The 13,778-nt window shown below is 44.5% G+C and overlaps 1 pseudogene; it reads right to left on the bottom strand.

Moving 5' to 3' along the window:
* Positions 1–12,264: 12,264 nt before the first annotated feature.
* Positions 12,265–13,777, bottom strand: LOC117092102 (annotated as a pseudogene).
* Between the last annotated feature and the right edge of the window lies 1 nt (position 13,778).

Below are 13,778 nucleotides of genomic sequence, written 5' to 3'. Positions count from 1 at the left end.
AAAGTGCTGGGATTATAGGCATGAGCCACTGCTCCCAGCCAAAAAGATACATTATTAATGAGAACAACTTTAATTTTTTTAATCACAAAGGAAAAACGACAGTAAATACTATATATCTATACAGAATTGTGAACTTTCTGGAGAAAGATGCTTTCAGAATACAAGTGCTGGCATTATTATTGTTCTCATATCACTGCCCTTGCTTGTTTGCTCAGCAGCTGTTTCTCAGGGGTCCCTTTTTCTGAATTTCATCACATTCTTGGTCTCACTGCCCTGGGAACCAAAGCATTAAGATTTGGGAGTGTATTAGTTAAGTAGAGTTTAACTCCCGGTTTTTCTGAATGCATGAAGATTGGCACTACAGACAGCCATGTAAGAAGACAGCTTGCATTTTTTTTTTTTTTTTTTTTTTTTTAGACGAAGTCTTGCTCTGTCACCAGGCTGGAGTGCAGTGGCATGATCTCCACTCACTGCAACCTCTGCCTCCTGGGTTCAAGTGGTTCTCGTGGCTCAGCCTCCCAAGTAGCTGGGATTACAGGCGCCTGCCACCACGCCTGGCTAATTTTTGTATTTTTAGTGGAAGCAGGGTTTCACCATGTTGACCAGGGTGGTCTCGATCTCCTGACATCGTGATCCACCTACCTTGGCCTCCCAAAGTGCTTTAAGAAAGGCAGAAAAGTGCGCTTAGGCTGTTTAATCTTAGCCTCATAAGGAAAGCTATTGGCTGGTGAACTTACACGTATTTTTCTGACCAATAATAACACCCAATACCTGCTGTATGGCCAGGATGCTGGAGAACTCAGGAAGCCGGTCAAGGCTTGGGTCTCCCTTACAAAGGTAAAATCTGGGCAATTCGTGATATTCCTAATTCCTTTGCTGTCCTCAGACCCTAGGTCCTCTGAAACTCTGTAAGGAGATATAAGAACTATCTGCCCCTTTGCTTGTTGCAGAATATAAAATAATCATAAAAAATTTTTAAAAATTAAATCTATCTTCTGAAACACTGTGGCCAACAGAGCATTTAGCAGGTTGAGTAAGATTATTTTCCTAATGATTTTCTGACTATGTCAAGCAAAGAGAAAGGTGACCTTTCCATAAAGAAATTCATGTGCCTTTATATCATGGACATCTTTGATGAGAAGCTTATGTGCCTAAGTGCTGGGCAAGTCTATTTATTTATTTATTTATTTGCGATGGAGCCTCACTCTGTCGCCCAGGCTGGACTGCAGTGGTGCGATCTCGGCTCACTGCAACGGCACAATCTCAGCTCACTGCAACCTCTGCCGCTTGGGTTCAAGCAATTCTCCTGCCTTAGCCTCCTGAGTAGCTGGGATTACAGGCGCCTGCCACTGCATCCAGCTAACTTTTGTATTTTTAGTAGAGACGGGGTTTCTTGGTCAGGCTGGTCTTGAACTCCTGACCTTGTGATCCACCCACCTCGGCCTCCCAAAGTGCTGGGATTACAGGCATGAGCCACCGTGCCCAGCCTAAGTCTTCATATTTATTAACATCTATATAGTTTACCTAAGAGATCTTGAGGGACTCATCTTAAGGTCTAAATGAAAGCCAGGCCAAACTCAATCTCTTTTTCTCTCTGGCTGGAGTGCAGTGGGACAATTATGACTCACTGCAGCCTCAAACTCCTGGGCTCAAGCAATCCTCCCACCTCGGCCTCCCAAGTAGCTGGGACCACAGGTGTCCACCACCATGCCTGGCTAATTTTTCTTTTTATTATTTTTTGTGGAGATGGGGTTTCACTATGTTGCCCAGGCTGGTCTTGAAGTCCTGGCCTCAAGCGATCCTCCTGACTCAGCCTCCTAAAGTGTTTGGGATTACAGGCATGAACCTCTGTACCCAGCCCAAAGTCAGTATTTCTAAATGCTTGCACCTTAGGGCCATATGTGCTCTCTCTCTCTTTTCCCATAGTGATAGGAAAAGGTCTGATTATAGTCAAAGTAAAGGGTAAAGGGTAGCCTTGCTCAAGACTGTGCCCCATATCAAAATTTCATTTATTGTCTTGAATTTTAATGCCTTTCTTTTCTTTGTGTTAATGAATCATAGACATGGGCACCATTTTGATAACATTTATTTATTTATTTATTTATTTATTTGAGATAAGGCCTGTCTCTGTCACTCAGGCTGGAGTGCAGTGGTGTGATCTTGGCTCACTGCAGCCTCCACCTCTTGGGTTCAAGTGATTCTTGTGTCTCAGCCTCCGAAATAGCTGGGATTATAGGTGCGTGCCACCATGCCTGGGTAATTTTTGTATTTTTAGTAGAGCCAGAGCTTCGCCATGTTGGCCAGGCTGGTCTTGAACTCCTGACATCAAGTGATCTGTCCCCCTCAGCCTCTAGAAGTGCTGGGATTACAGGCATGAGCCACTGTGCCCGACCCGTTTTGAGAACTTTAACAGGTATTGAAGTAATTGTTTTCTGTGGGAGAACTCTTAGAATAGAATTTATTCATCTGTATACATTGACCCTTGAAGAACATGGCTTTGAACCGCGGAGATTCACTTACATGTGGGTTTTTTTTTTTCAAGTAAGTTTCACCAGTGTGCCTGCCTCCCTTTCTACCTCCTCTGCCTCATCTGCCTCTACCACCCATGAGACAGCAAGACCAACCCCTCCTTCCTTCTTTTTATAATTTTATTATTTATTATTGTTTTTTGTACAGATGAGGTCTCCCTAGGTTGCCCAGGTTGGTCTCAGACTACTGGGCTCAAGCAGTCCTCCTGCCCAGGCCCTGCAAAGTGCTGGGATTACAGGCGTGAGCCACCGTGGCTGGCCGCCTCCTTCCTTCTTATGAAGACCTTTATGATGCTTCACTTCCACTTCATGAATAGTAAATATATTTCCTCTGCGTTAGATTCTTAGTAACATATTCATTTCTCTAGCTTACTTTATTGTAAGAACATAGTATATAATACATATAACATTAAAATGTGTTAATTGACTGTTTATGCTATGGGTTAGGGTTCCAGTCGATAGTAGGCTATTAGTAGTTAAGGTTTTGGGGAGTCAAAAATTGTACGTGGCCGGGCGCAGTGACTCACACCTGTAATTCCAACACATTGGGAGGCTGAGGCAGGCAGATTACTTGAGGTCAGGAGTTCAAGACCAGTCTGGCCAACATGGTGAAACCTTGTCTCTACTAAAAATACAAAAATTAGCTGGATATGGTGGCATTTACTTGTAATCCCAGCTGCTTGAGAGGCTGAGATGGGAGGATCACTTGAACCCGGGAGGCGGAGGTCACAGTGAATCGTGCCACTGCACTAACCTGGGCCACAGAGTGAGACTCCAGCCCCCCCCCAAAAAAAGGTGTGAGAATGGTGGCTCACACCTGTAATCCTGGTGCATTGGGAGGCCAACGTAGGAGGATTGCTTGAAACCAGGAGTTTGAGACTAGCCTGTGCAACATAGTAAGACCCTGTCTCTACAAAAACAAGAAGATTGCTTGGGCCCAGGAGTTCGAGGCTACAGTGAGCTATGATTGTGCCACTGCACTCCAACTTGGGCAACAGAGTGAGACCATGTCTCTTAAAAAAAAAAAAAATTGCAGATTTTTGACGTGCAGAGGTTTAGTGCCCCTAACACCTGAGTTATTCAAGACTCAACTATATAGGTCATGGTTTTCTTGAGCTGACAAAATACAGTAAGATTCATTTAAAGTTATTCCTAAATTCTGGCCAGGCATAGTACTTGATGCCTGTAATCCCAGCACTTTGGGAGGCCTAAGCGAGCAGATCACTTGAGGCCAGGAGTTCGAGACCAGCCTGACCAACATGGTGAAACCCTATCTCTACTAAAAATGCAAAAATTAGCTGAACGTGGTGGTGCACGCCTGTAGTCCCAGCTAGTCAGGAGACTGAGGCATGAAAATTGCTTGAACTTGGGAGGTAGAGGTTGCAGCAAGCTGAGATCGCACCATTGTACTCCAGCCTGGGTGACAGAGTGAGAACCTTGTCTCAAAAAAAAGAAAAAAAAAATTAAATAAAATTATTCCTAAGTTCCAAACTTTTTAATTAGAATTACAAAGATGGAATTACAATTACAATTGTTGTCATTTTCCTTCTACATGTAGTGTCTATGAATTATACATCTCTTAAGATGTCAGTACTTGAAATCATAAGGAATACGAGGCCTAGGCTGGGTGCAGTGGCTCACGCCTGTAATCCCAGCACTTTGGGAGGCCGAGGTGGGCAGATCACCTGAGGTCAGGAGTTTGAGACCAGCCTGGCCAACATGGTGAAACCCTGTCTCTACTGAAAATACAAAAATTAGCTGGGTGTGGTGGTGGGTGCCTGAAGTCCCAGCTACTCGGGAGGCTGAGTCAGGAGAATTGCTTGAACCTTGGAGGTAGAGGTTGCAGCGAGCCAAGATGGTACCATTGCACTCCATATGGGTAACAAAGCAAGACTGTCTCCAAAAACAAAGAGGCCTAACAGGAGAAAATTGTGAAACTTTAAATTTGTGACATCTTAAAAACTTCTGGGTTATGATAGGTTTCTTTTTTTTTTTTTTTTTTGAGACAGAGTCTCACTCTGTTGCCCAGGCTGGAGTGCAGTGGCCGGATCTCAGCTCACTGCAAGCTCCGCCTCCCGGGTTTACGCCATTCTCCTGCCTCAGCCTCCCGTGTAGCTGGGACTACAGGCGCCCGCCACCTCGCCCGGCTAGTTTTTCTTCGTTTTAGTAGAGACGGGGTTTCACCGCGTTAGCCAGGATGGTCTCGATCTCCTGACCTCGTGATCCACCCGTCTCGGCCTCCCAAAGTGCTGGGATTACAGGCTTGAGCCACCGCGCCCGGCCATGATAGGTTTCTTTACTGAAACACTTCCAGGTTTCTCACTGGTAAAAGTAAGTATCTTAATTGAGTTCGACATTCACCCGCTATTTATCAGAAGGCTAGAGAACAGGATGATTATGTTCCATGCCACATACCATTATCTGAGTATTTTACTACTAACTTAGCTCAGAACAGATAATGAAATAATTCCACCTTTAGAGTATCCCAAAGTGATAGAAATTATTAGATTTTTCAGTTTATTTCAGTTCAGTTATGAAAATACTGAAGTCTGGTCATGCAATTGTGTTAATTGTTGATATTTTTTGAAATAAGAACCAGAAGCCTTGAGTCATTTGGTCTATTATTGCTGATCTCGCTGTGAACAGCTGTGATGCAATGAGTTGCTAACTCATTGGAATCAGTAAGATTTGGATGTGACCCATGGAGCTGTAAGGGCTGCTGTTGCCTTTGACTTTTCTCTGTGAAGCGAGATCATGCTTTCGTAGTCATCCTCTCTTTGCTTTGTATTAGACATGTTTACTTTCGGTGAAAATTCAGCTTGACCCTGAACTTTACCCTTGGCTATAATCTGCTTCTAGGCTGGAAGTTTAATTCATTTATTTTAGAGTTCTACTCATATACTTGTAAGCATGAAAAAGCCTCTTTTTTTTCATATTTTCCACCTTTTTTGGGGGGGTTATAATTAGAATGGCAGAGCTCAGAGGCTAGTCCCTGTTGACAACCAACGGAACCAATGAGCTGAACAGGCTTGGAGGCTTTGAGGAAACTGAAGGGAATCCCAGGGGGTGGTGGTTATTGCATCCAAGTTATCAAAGCCATTCATAATACTGAAGATGTTAACTGGTGTGCATGGTATTTAGGATATGGTAATCCATATTGACAAGTACAAGTCGTTGGTTCTTTTTAGGCGTTGGAAAAAGTACGAATGATAAGAAGCCATATAACACGACAAACTCAATCGAAGTCTGTTGTGCTCCTGTTTCTGACCTCATTCCTGTTCCTTATACTCTAGATGTAACCTGTATCTTCAACTTGGTGCTTATTATTCCTATGAATAATTTTTTTGTTTTGTTTTTAATAGAGACAGGGACTCGTTCTGTCACCAGGCCAGAGTACAGCCCACTGTAGCCTCGACCTCCTAGGCTTAAGTGATCCTCCTGCTTCACTGTCCTGAGTAGCTGGGACTACAAGCATGCGCCACCATGCCTGGCTCATTTGTTTTTTTTTTTTTTGTATTTTTGGGGTTTTTTTTTTTGAGATGGAGTCTTGCCCTGTCACCTAGGCTGGAGTGCAATGGTGTGATCTTGGCTCACTGCAACCTCCACCTCCTGGGTTCAAACAATTCTCCTGCCTCCGACTCCCAACTAGCTGGGACTACAGGCGCCCACCACCACGCTCAGCTAATTTTTGTATTTTTAGTAGAGACGGGGTTTCACCATGTTGGCCAGGCTGGTCTCGAACTCCTGACCTCAAGTGATCTGCCCGCCTCGGTCTCCCAAAGTGTTGGGATTACAGGCGTGAGCCACTGTGCCTGGCTGCTAATTTGTTTTTTGTCTCAGTATGTTGCCTAGGTTGGTCTCAAATTCCTGGCCTCACCGATCCTCCTACCTTGGCCTCCCAAGGTGCTGGGATTCCAGGTGTGAGCTACTGTGCCTGGCCTGTTCCCAGAAATGTTTTTAAATTTGGCCAACTGTGTACCCCAAAATAATATGGTAATATAAGCTGTGTGTGTGTGTAGTCATGGCATCAATTAGCATAACTCAGGAAATGAGCTCATAAAACAAGTTGATTTTTTCTCTACATTTATTTGTTGGGGATAGTTCTTCCCCTGCCACTGGACAAAAACTGATTACTCTTGTCACTCTGCTTAAAAAAAAAAAAAATAGAGTTCCATGATCTCCTTAAGTACCATTCAGTAATTAAAATATATAATCAAAACTTCCTCCCTCCCTCCTGGGAAACGGTGCCACACTGTGGGCTTAGCATGAGTCTCCATCGGCCACTTGGGCTGCCAGCAGTAGCAGTGGCCAGGTCAGCCATGATGGAGGAGGCCCATTTTGTGGAGCCCTTTACACACTTCATCCTTGCCGTGTCTACCTTTTCACATGGTCCCACTGAGCCAGCACTAGGAAGGCTGGGAAAGAGGTTGACTGATATCAGAGGACTTTCCACTTCCTTTCCTGCAGTGAGAACCTCCCTGCAGGGATGCTGTGCAGTGGGCATACGCAACATATGAATTTCTTCACCTTCTATGCCCACTCCTAGAATGCATCCACATACAGTTTCTCTCCTCTTCCTCACCAGCCTCCAGTTGTATCTTTCCAGATCCCTAAGCAGCTGTCTAAATAGTTAGCCACTCCTGTGATGCAGTGTCCCACGCTCCGGTCCCCTGCTGATGCCTCCCTTGCCTGAACCCTACCAGAAGTGACAGGGCAAGGAAGCCAGGCTGATGCAGCCTGCTGAGATTAGTCTTCTAGAACATAAGGAGCACAGGGAAGGAAAAAAGGTATGAGAGACAAAAGGATCCAGGACACCATGCATGCGGAGGTCTGTGTGCAGGTCTCTCTTCTGTTCCATCATCCGTGAGCCTATTCTTGCACCAATGAGACACATCTCAGCTACTACAACTTCATGTCTTGCTAGACACAGGTCATATCTCTTCACCTTTTCTAAAACCAGCATGTCAAGTTCCATTGAAAACCTTGTTGGGACCTGGATTGCCAGGCAAATATTTTTCTCAATTTTTACTAAGCTTGTCTGTTTGCTATTTTTTTTTTAGAGACAGAGTCTCACTCAGTCTGTCACCCAGGCTGGAGTGCAGTGGCATGATCTCGGCTTACTGCAACCTCTGCCTTCCCGGGTTCAAGCGATTCTCCTGCCTCAGCCTCTTGAGTAACTGGGATTACAGGCACCCACCACCACACCCAGCTAATTTTTTTTTTTTTTTTTGTATTTCTAGTACAGACAGGGTTTCACCATGTCGGCCAGGCTGGTCTCAAACTCCTGACCTCATGATCCACCCGCCTCAGCCTCCCAAAGTGCTGGGATTACACGCATGAGCCACCGCGCCCGGCCAAGGTTATCTGTTAAATGAAATGATCAGATCGAATTTTACCCTCTGAGCCTAAATGCTGGCTTTGGTCTCAGAGGCATTTTTACTTGCTGTCTTAACTGCTGCATGGAGTTAATATACAACTGTGTATTACTCTGGCAGCACATGTTTCCTTAATGGAAAACTTGTGGTCACTTCAAACTCTACACAGTACTTGGGAACAGAAAACAACTATTCCCTTTCTATTCCTTGGGAATAGAAAACAACTTGTCACAAGCAAATTTCCTCAGGGAGCCCCTATCAGGGATCTGATAATTTTACATTTATAGCTCTTGCTGGCAGGGGCTAGTGAAGTTTCTGTATTCAAGATGGCTGCTGTGGGGTTTCTAGTTACTTAAAAGGTGATTTTTCCTATCCTGAAATAGTCCCTCCATGTCACTAAACATTAAGTGAAGATCTTTTCTGCAATATTAAAAATCCCCCAAAACATGCTGTTTGGCCTTTCCTAGTTGTGTGTGTGTGTGTGTGTGTGTGTGTGTGTGTTGTTGTTGTTGTTGTTTTTGAGACAGGATCTCATTCTGTCACGCAGGCTGGAGTGCAGTGGCATGATCTCAGCTCACTGCACCTTGACCTCTCAGGCTCAAGCGATCCTCCCACCTCAGCCCCGCAAGTAGCTGGGACCACAGGCGTGGACCACCATGCCCGGCTAATTTTTGTGTTTTTTGTAGAGACAAGGTTTTGCTGTTGCCCAGGCTGGTCTCAACTTCTGGGCTCAAGTAATCTGCCCACCTTGGCCCCTCAGAGTGCTGGGATGATAGGCGTGAGCCCAGCCCCTACGTTTTTGTTTTTGTTTTGAGATGGAGTCTTGCTCTGTTGACCAGGCTGGAGTGCAGTGGCACGATCTTGGCTCACTGCAGCCTCTGCCTCCCAGGTTCAAGCGATTCTCCTGCCTCAGCCTCCTGGGTAGCTGGGATTACAGGTGCTTGCCACCACGCCTGGCTAATTTTTGTATTTTCAGTAGAGATGGGGTTTCACCACGTTGACCAGGCTGGCCTCAAACTCCTGACCTCAAGTGATCCACCCACTTCGGCCTCCCAAAGTGTTGGGATTACAGGCGTGAGCCACCGTGCCTGGCCTGGCCCCTAATTGTTAACTGAAGCACTCCTCATTTTAAAATTAGAAACGAGAATCACAGATGTTGGTTTTCAAGCACATAATCCTTCAAACATCTAAGAAAATAGAAACTGGACTAAGTAAAACATTTGTAGATTTTATGATAAACAAAGATATGCAAGTTGTGCACATGAATCCTTTCGTTGGGAGGAAAAAATCACGTCTGTGTTTCTCGGCCCTTGCACATCCCAGAATCTGGGCTTCTAGTTATGTTGTTTGACACTCGGCTGCTCCGTGAAGAGTAATTACCAAAACATTTTGAATACAAATTATTATCATTTCCTGGCAGTAAACAGGTCTGTTAAAACATGAAGCGAGAGAATATATACATGAACAGAAACAGAAAGATCAAGAACAACAGATACGGCAGCTAATAGGTGGATTTTTAGGTCTCTTTCTGCTTTTTTTTTTTTAAAAGAACTATTTCTAGGTGAAACAAAGAATTTCTTCAAAGATAGCTTATGAATCTGAAGATTAAAGATTTCACTAGCAAAGTAAAATGTGACAGCACAAAGTTAGATCTAAGTTACTAGGTCAATAAATCCTTTTATTGCTCAGATACTATTTTTTTAAAAACCCACAACATCCTACTAGCATAAACTTGTTTTCACTTGACGATAACCCTTAACCAAAGATTAAGGTAGTACCTAACTTGTAAAAACTATTTTGTTTTTTCAACAAAACAAATAGTTTTTTTCAAAATGGAGGCTTAAAAGTGTAAAGAGTAGGCGTTAAGTTCCCACGGGGCTTCCTGGTTGCAGGCAGAATTTCACAGAACTTCGTATTTGCAGCATTTGAGGTACATATATGGGAAGAACTTAGGATGTAATTCAGAAGAGCCAAGATCTTTCTTTTGGTTCTGTAATTCTGTGCCTACTCATTTTGGAGCAAAATACATGTATTGCTGTACCCCTAACAATCCTAGCATGTAGGTGGTCCACAATCCACATTTTAGCATTCCCAACAATCCACAGCAATGGGATGTTATTCAGATGTTTGCCGTTCTCTACACATTTCCAAGTTTTGAGTACAGTACTGGAGAGTACCATCACAAAGCCATTTATTCCAGCTCTTGGGAGTGGGGTAGAATAAAATCGTTCACACTGACACCCTTGCACATTAAAGCTGGTCACTGTGTAATGGTTATAGTCATCGATGTTTATCCTTCCAGCAAGCACACATGAGGACGGGGATCACTTTGGCCTATTTCAGTTGGTGTTTGCACTACAGAGTAGTCTCTGGTGATGTTACACTACAAGCCTGCTTGATTCATTTTATCTAATGAGTGAGAAGCACCTTTTTTCATATTGTTCTTATAACTTTGATTTTACGTAGAGAAATTCAGTAGCAAGAACTCAAATGAGTACCAAGTATGGTTTGTGATTTATTAGGTCCCTAGAGAATTTTGAAAAGTGGAAATTATCTGAAAATAAACTTTTATCAGAAGACTAAGTTAAAAGAATTAAGGAGAAATAGACTTCTAAGTTTTCCAGTTTCAATCATAGCTAGATTTAATGTTACACAGAGAATAATACAGGACAAAGTATGAGCAGAAGACTTATTTATTATTTATACTACCCAACTCAGAGGTTTCGATGCAATTCCTTTCCTTTCCCTGGGAATTCCTCATCTAGAAGTAAAGGGCATTGGGATCCTCAAGGGTACTTATCTCCAGGCAAAAGTCCACTCTATTGGAGGTTAAACCACAGATACCTCCTCCCAGTTTTAGAAGACTTTACCAAGGGAGCACACAAATCACTGCCTATCAAAAGCCAGACAAACACTGCACTAATCCAGGTGTAGCACCGTAATTCTATTCTGATGTTAATGACCTGATGGGTCAACTTACCTCTTATTCATTTATTCATTTTACAAATATGTGAGAGCTAAGTATCTATAGCACTGTGTATGAGGATGCATGGAGTGTGGGGTGGACACAAGGGTAAGTAGGAAACCACCTCTGCCCTCATGGAATGTACAGTCTCCTTTGTTGGGAGGGGGAAGGAAGCTGGTGAAGGGGAGAGGAGGTAAGTACATAAATCACATATGGCACTAATACTCTGATTTCCTTTGACATTAAAACAAATAACAAAAAACAAAGCATGTTACTCCTTGGAAACTGTAGCTTTAACTTATGCTAGGGGCCAGGGCTAAGTGGAATACGGAAGACATTTAATTGAGGTGTTATGACCTCTTTTTTGACTCCTGGCTATGTTATTATTATTTACTATGAGTTTCACTGGATAAGGAGAGACACTGAACATTTTAAAATAGGAAAATAAGCTTACAAAAGAAAGTTGGAATATGGACTGTAACTTCTAAGTTGTTAATTTTCTACAAATATACCTTATTTAAAAGAAAAGGAGTCTGGGCTGGGCGCGGTGGCTCACACCTGTAATCCCAGCACTTTGGGAGGCTTAGGCCAGCGGATCACCTGAGGTCAGGAGTTCTAGACCATCCTGGTCAATATGGTGAAACTCTGTCTCTACTAAAAATTGCACCACTGCACTCCAGCCTGGATGATAAGAGCGAAACTCCGTCTCAAAAACAAAACCAAAACCAAAAAACGGAGTCTGTATTTGGATTGTTTGTAACACAGTGCTTGAGGGGATGAGTAGCCCATTTGACATGATGTAACCATTACGCATTGCATGCCTGTATCAAAACATCTCATGTACACCATGAATATAGACACCTATGTACCCAGAAAAATAAAAATATTAAAAAAAAACCCACACTGAGTCATCGGGTGATCCAAGATAGTAACAATAACTGTGATGCCTTTTTCCTAATGAAACATGTCAATGTCTTATTTCTTTAAATACGTTTTTTAGGCCAGGCATGGTGGCTCAGACCTGTAATTCCAGCACTTTGGGAGGCTGAGGCAGGCAGATCACCTGAGATCAGGAGTTTGAGACCAGCCTGGCCAACATGGTGAAACCCCATCTCTACTAAAAATAAATTAGCTGGGCATGGTGGTGGGCACCTGTAATCCAGCTACTCGGGAGGCTGAGGCAGGAGAATCACTTGAATCCAGGAGGTGGAGTTTGCAGTGAGCCGAGATAGTACCATTACACTCCAGCCTGGGCAAAAAGCAAAAGTCCATCTTAAAAAAAATAAGTACATTTGTTAATTATCATGGACTATTCCTTGATTTTTTTTTTTTTTTTTTGACCTCTGAGCTTTTTATTGGCCTCTTGCTCCCCAAAAGGTACCCTGCTTCTGCTGGCTTAATGTCTCAGAACTTTGGTGTCACTGGCCTCAGACACCACTTTGCTATCCACTATCCGGCGGGTTGGTCTTTGGGATGGTTTGCATGGAGTGGCTGCTGTCCAGGGCATCACCAAGATTGAGGCCCTCACTGTCTTCCAGCAGGCGGCTGTCGGTGGCGATCTCAGCCTCCAGCTTGACTTTGATGTTCAGCAGGTCCTCGTACTCCTGGACCTCGCGCTGGCCCTCTGCCCAGGTCTGTGCCAGCTTCGACTCCAGGTGCAGCAGGATTCCATTGAGCTGCTCCATCTGCAGGGCATAGTGGGCCTCCACCTCCCTCAGGCTGTTCTCCAAGCTGGTCTTCAGATCTCTCATTGAGTCCAGGTTGATCTCCAAGCACTGGACTGTATGTCTCAGGTCCATGAGTGTCATCTCAGCACCTCCAACCTTAGCAGACTGAGTGGTGACCACTGTGGTCCTCTCCTCAATCTGCTGAGACCAGTACTTGTCTAGCTTGTCTGGGTTCCTCCAAGACAGCTCGTCCTATTGGGCCCTGATGTCTACCATGATCTTGGCGAGGACTTGAGATTTGGGGGCATCTACCTCCACGGCCAACCCAGAGTTGGCAATCAGGACTTGCAGGTCTTTTACTTCCTCTTCGTGGTTCTTCTTCATGAGAAGCAGTTCCTCAAGAGCCCCCATCTCTGTCTCCAGCTGCAGCGGAGTGACATTGGTGTCATCAGTGACCTTGTGGAGCCCATGGACGTTGCTCTCCACAGACTGGTGCATGGCCAGCTCTGTCTCATACTTGACTCTGAAGTCATCAGCAGCAAGATGGGCATTGTCGATCTGCAGAATGATGTGGACATTGTCCACAGTATTTGCAAAGATCTGAGCCCTCAGGTCCTTGATGGTCTTGAAGTAATGGCCCCAGTCTCTGACATGGGGTCCCTTCTCCAGATACTCCTGGATTTTGCTCTCCAGCTTCCAGTTCTCGGTCTCCAGGCTCCTCACTCTGTCCAGGTAGGCCAGGTGGTCGTTCAGGCTTTGCATGGTCTCCTTTTTGTTCTGGATGTCCCCCATTCCTGCCAAACCCCCAGCCATCCCTGTGGCCAGGCCCCCAGACCCCAAGCTGCACCAGAAACTGGTGGAACAGGACATGGAGATACGGAAGCCCAAGCCCCTAGTGCCTGCATAGATGCTGGCCGTGCTGCTGACCGGCCGGGTGCCACAGCTGGGTGGCTGGACAGAGCCCAGGGACTGGGAGTTGGTGGAGAAGGTGGAGCGAGTGGTGGAGCTCATGCTGTCCAGGGAAGAGAGCAGGAGGACAGGACTCAGGCTTTGTCAACGACTACTCCTTAATTTTTACTTGCAATATACCTGCTCTTGTAAGACAAAGCAGGTAAGAAATTTGAGAGGTGTGACATAGAAATGTTGTTTATTTTAAAACGCTAAGCTACATTGTATGGTACACTACTACAATTCTAGTATTATCTGCCAAATTTACTGTCCTATCACTTACCACTTTACCATC

This window comes from Trachypithecus francoisi, unplaced genomic scaffold (genome assembly GCF_009764315.1).
Source record: "Trachypithecus francoisi isolate TF-2019V2 unplaced genomic scaffold, Tfra_2.0 Contig01440, whole genome shotgun sequence".
Taxonomy (NCBI): Eukaryota; Metazoa; Chordata; class Mammalia; order Primates; family Cercopithecidae; genus Trachypithecus; species Trachypithecus francoisi.
The sequence above is the reverse complement of the archived record's forward strand: the minus strand, read 5'-3'. Positions and strand labels throughout refer to the sequence as shown.